The sequence below is a fragment of the Triticum dicoccoides genome, chromosome 1B (genome assembly GCF_002162155.2).
Source record: "Triticum dicoccoides isolate Atlit2015 ecotype Zavitan chromosome 1B, WEW_v2.0, whole genome shotgun sequence".
NCBI classification, from domain to species: Eukaryota; Viridiplantae; Streptophyta; class Magnoliopsida; order Poales; family Poaceae; genus Triticum; species Triticum dicoccoides.
Window position 1 is genome coordinate 246,804,630 of NC_041381.1, and position 5,249 is coordinate 246,809,878.

A 5,249-nucleotide genomic window follows, 5' to 3' on the forward strand; every position below is an offset into this window, starting at 1 on the left:
TGGGGAGGAAGAGGGGGTCGAGGCGGAGCCTCTGGTCCGGTCAGAGAAGCGAGGGGAAGGCGGTGGCTGCAGCTACGGCGAACGGCGTCGGCGGCAGCGCTCTGCTTCGGGAGAGGGGGCGAGGGAGGCGAGGCAGGGAGAGAGGGAAGAGGTGCACGGGAGAGTGAGGGGGGTCAGGGGTCCAGAGCGATGCCGAGGAGGCTTCGAGGCGCCTCGGTGAGGCAGGCAAGGAGGGAGGTGGCGTGGCGAGCTCGGCGGCGTCGCGGTGTCCCTCCTCTGCCTACTGGCACGAGGAGGAAGGCGACAGGGGGGAGCGCCTGGTGGGCTGGGCCGCTGGGCCGGTCAGGTAAGCGGCGCCAGGTAAGTGGCCCAGGTGGCCTTCTCTCCCTTTCTAATTATTTCTGTTCTGTTTTTCTTTTATTTAATTATGTTTTGCCACTGTTTTGAATTTTAAATAATTCAGACAATGCCAAAAACTCCTCTGAAAATATCTATGCTGCTTAATGGACTTTTCCAAAAGCTTATAAAATATTTCAGGGGTATTTGAAATTATATTCTAATTATATGAATATAATTCAAATTCAAATAGCTAATGAATTAAATCCAAAGTCCCAAAAATAATTCCTTAAAAATGTTCAATATTTTGGTTGGGACCAGAACCCTTACAAAAAATTATCAAACATTTAAGAAGAGCATTTTGGAGCAATGAATGAGATTTCTAGGGTTTTTGCCCCTCTTTTATTTAAGTTTTTGAGGCTTCCAAAATTCCTCAGTTCAGGTTTCAAAAATTTAAACATGATGCACACATGGAGCTAGCCTAGAGCACTACCAGCAGCTAGCGATGTGACACCACATCTATGATGATACCAGGTTTTGTCACAATTATCGTCATAGAAGTGTCATATGTATGACCAAAAAAAAATCGTTCGGCCCAAAATGTCATGGATGTGTCTTTTTTTGTAGTGATGATATCTTCCTCTTAACGCAAGACCATGGACACATACCTAACCCCACATAGAACTCTCACATAGACCATTTGTTAGTACACAAAGCATAATGGACAATGCTTAGCATACCATGGCATCACTTGATCCCTCTCGGTACATCTTCTATGCTTTGTGAGTTGATCAACTTGATTCACTCTTGACTTAGTCTTGATCAAACTTGAATCTTTGCAACTCTCTTAATTTGGATGATGTCTTGAAGGTAAACATGAATGGTCACACAATCTTCTTCTTCAAGACATGCTTGCAATAAGCTCAACAGTCACATGACCAATCTTTGGAAAATTCCTTAATAGCACCTTGGTCAACTCATAAACTCCTTGAAACCAATACATGGACTTCAAGAAATACCTATGGACAAATCCTTCAAATATAACTCAATGCAACCATTAGTCCATAAAGAATTTAAACATATAAGGCTGCTAGCCAACTTGCCTCCATGGTGCTCCCCCAATTGGGCCTTCGTTGGCCATTGGATCTGGTCATTTAGAGAGTTTGAGCCGTTGGTTCTTTACCTGCTGTCAAACTCAATTTCACCTCGCGGTCATTTGTGTCGTCCAATGACTGGTGGGCTCGTGCTATGCGTTTATTGGCTGGGTCAATCGTTCTCGCGTGGAAGAGGCTTTTGCCCGATCCCCGCGTGTGCTCCGCTTCCAATCCTCCTCGCGGGGTTGCTGCGCCAGAGCCCATACCCGCCTCAACCCTAGCCGCCACACCTCTCCTTCCTCCCTTGCTTGACACCATAGGCGGTGCACCCCCTCCCCTCCTTCCTGCTCGAGCTGATAGCCGCCAGCTGCTGCATCCCTTCCCCCCCTTCCTCCTCCTTCCTCCTTCCCGCTGGCGCCCCTCGCCCTCGTCCACGGACAAGGGGCCTTCCGCAGGGATGGCGACATCTTTAAACCAGGGGTAGTGGAGCAGGGGATGGCCAAGAAGCCGACACTGGGGGGAGCAGCCAGGCCAAGGAGGACCCAGGTGGTAGATGCGTCATGGGGTTAAGGAGAGGCCAATGATAGGGATAAGTAGGAGGAGTGCCATGGATCTATAGGGAAAGGAGGGTGACGCCCTCGGCGGGCGTCCGAGCAGGAAGCCGGCGGGTAGCATGTCATCGTAGGCGTCAAGGGAGCCATGGACAAGCCACCAGGAGGAGAAAGCTCCTAGTTTGTGGAGGATACTATGAGACAGGTGTGTTTCTTCCAATTTTTCTTCCCCCTTTTCTCATCTTTCCATGACGACCTGCAAATTTTCCAAGTTTTCCAAGTGGTGTTTTGGAGTCTAGATTGATTTGGTATTGTATGTTGTATGATGTGCCCTTGCCAAGAATATTTGATGTGTGTGATGACACAAGCAATTGTAGTTGTAAAGATTACTCTCTCTGGTTCAAAGAGCATTTAGATTTCAAAAATTGATTGCTTGTATCATTGTCCAAAGCTATGAACACCATGCTCCATTAGTGGACTGCCGCTTGAGAAGAAACTTGTCATTTGTCTCTTCGAGCCGCGGCGGATAGGGGCCTTCGAAGAACTTGGGGTTTGACATAGCCATCAAGGAAGTGCAGGGTAATACTCTTATATGAACTACGATAATTCCACATGTGGTGATGTTAGTATATATTTTGGTATGATAAACTTCAAAAAAATACTGAAACGTGGAGCTAAAGCCTGTGGATAATCTATAAGCCAACCAAGGTGGAACTCCTTCAGTTGATGTGATGATAAATCCATTAAGTGCAGCTCACTAGAAATTGATTGATCTTACATGTATTTTTCCTCTTACTGGACGCAAGAAGCAGCAATGTTAGTAGAGAAGAGGTGGTGTTACTCGGCATATTTGTGTGCTATGAGAAGCCTCTCTTATACTACTAAGTTTTTTAGCTCCAAGCAACCAAATGTTCAAACTATGTTTCCTTTTTATTTGAAAACTACTTATTAGATTGGGATCTGGGAGACGATCATGTTAAAGATCATCTCAATTCTCGATAGTTAGAAATCAATATTTAAGAACATGCATGTAGTATTTTTTCCAACCATTATATTGTATATCTTCACCAAGCTGCCATTTGTTTTTTGTAGATACAAACCAAGTGTAATCAAAGAGGATATGGATTCAGTACGGCCATGAGTGAAGGAATGTTACTCCAATTTGGTACTTTAGTTTATTGTTTTCACTTAGTCTATATTAGCTTAACAAATAACATTTGTGGGACAACTACTATTTGAACATGGATTTTTTCAGGATCTTGGAGAATGTTTTCTCAGTGTGGTCCAGGTTAAATTGTTGTCCTACTATTCCTGCTCAGCCTCCTATTGTTCTATGTCTTCGCAAGGACTTCTTCCAGCTTCTCTATTGGTGTTCTCTTCACACCGATGTACGTGCATGTTCCTCCCTTCCTCCAATTCTTCTCCAGAAAAGGTTGTTTGCATCGGGCCACAATTGCTTCATGTTTCACTTTCGTTGGTGGTTCACGCGTCGGACTTAGTGCTCTAAGCAAACCAACATTTCTCATCTTGGCAATTGTATTATTGGGGCTTCGCTACATCTGTAAGGTTGAATCTCATGTGGCTCCTACGCCCAGCCACCATCTCCTCCCGCTAAGCAAGAGGTTCGAAGGCCACCGCTACCTCTTCCTTGCCGCCCAGCGGGAGGGGCACTAGGTGTGACTCATGTTTAGTTAATGCCCACTGATTGTGATGTTCATTCTATGGGGAATTTTGTGTACTTTTATTTTGTGCATTTTCTATTTCATGTATTGGTCAGTGGTCCTACATCCCATTTGATTTCTTCATTCTTCACGAAAATTACATATCAGGAGATCCATTTATTAGAGGATCTTCTAAAAGGATTTTTACATTTGGTTCCTGATGCTCTGCTTCTCGGGGTTCGTTCACTTCCTTTCTAGCTTGAAATACCATATTTTCCTCTCTGCGTGTACAGTCTTGGTGTTCGGTTTGCTGCTCGTGTTAATATTCTGGATTTAGCCGGGCATCATGTTTTGTTCATCCTCATGCTCCTAAGTGTATCTCCCATTGTATAGGAACCTGTCATGCGGGGACCTTGCCTTTTATGCTTCTTCTTGGTAATAGAAGTATTGAATATACATGGTTCTTCTTCTCAAACATTTTGGCTAAGTGGTGATATTCCAAATAAGTGGATGTATCTTGAACAAAGGAGATGTCTAATGGTTTCTTAATTTCGTTAACTAACCAGGGAGTTCAAGGGTGATGACTGAAAGTTTTGTCATTACTGGCTAACACTTGGCGACAACGTGTTCATCAGAAATGATCCGATTATGCTCTGTTGTATTATATTTCCTACTTTTTCGTAAATATGTATTGATGTACATGCACACTCTTTCCATGCCTGAAAAAGACCGTCATCCCTTAGTGGCAAAGATGATTTTGTTGAACAGTTTCTGTATATGTTACATAGTGTATTCTTTCCAATGTAGAAGGTAGTTGCCGACTCTGCATTGCTGTGGTGCTTATATTATGGATTTGTTAAGTTATTGTCCCTCTATAAAGAAATATAAGAGCGAAACATTCTTATATTTCTTAACGGAGGGAGTATTCCACAATATTTAGGATGTCACCTTTCAGCCAATTTGTTAGTGGATGTAAGAGCATCTCTAGCCGATCCTTAAAAATCTTTAGAGGATAGTCCAGTCGGATACAAGCTGACTACTTCTTAGGAAGGCTTGCTATAGGTTACCAAACACTAGCAGGCGAGGTATGCATTTGAATTTATTTGCTCTGTATTATGCTATCTATTTGATCAGCCAGCTAGTTTATTGCTTCATTTCTCCCTGATTGCATTTTTGTATACATGCACGCACTCCCACTTCAAAAATCAGTGATGGTCTCCTTCCAGCTGCACTGCTACTGCAATTGAACAGTGATTTATACTTAGACTACTTGCTTGTGCTTGATGTGTCTGTTTTCTATTCTAGCAAATTGCTATGCCCTAGGCACAGTGCCAAACACGTCTTGTTTGTGGCTGACCCAAAAAGGATTTCTGCACTAGAAGAACATGTCCTCGAGCATGTGACAAATCAGTAGAGGTTATATAAGTTACATATCTGGAACTGCTTTAGACCATTGGTGTTATCAGTATGACGAATTTCGGTCCTATAACTGAACTGTGTGTGTGGTTTTGTGACATGTGTGTGGTTTTGTGTAGTACATAGTATATGTATGCATTTCTTCAGTGGGGATATTAGTGGATGATGTCATATACACAATTCAGAATTTA

The 5,249-nt window shown here is 43.4% G+C and overlaps 1 long non-coding RNA gene across 2 annotated transcripts; it reads left to right on the forward strand.

Moving 5' to 3' along the window:
- The first annotated feature begins 1,644 nt into the window (after nt 1-1,644).
- LOC119330208 lies at nt 1,645-4,457 on the forward strand. Of its 2 annotated transcripts, XR_005159950.1 has the most exons (4): nt 1,645-2,186; nt 3,074-3,146; nt 3,237-3,369; nt 4,209-4,457. It is a non-coding gene; the product is annotated as an uncharacterized LOC119330208 (long non-coding RNA). The 2 variants fall into 2 exon arrangements; XR_005159949.1 differs by having other exon boundaries at nt 3,237-4,457.
- The last annotated feature ends 792 nt before the right edge of the window (nt 4,458-5,249 follow it).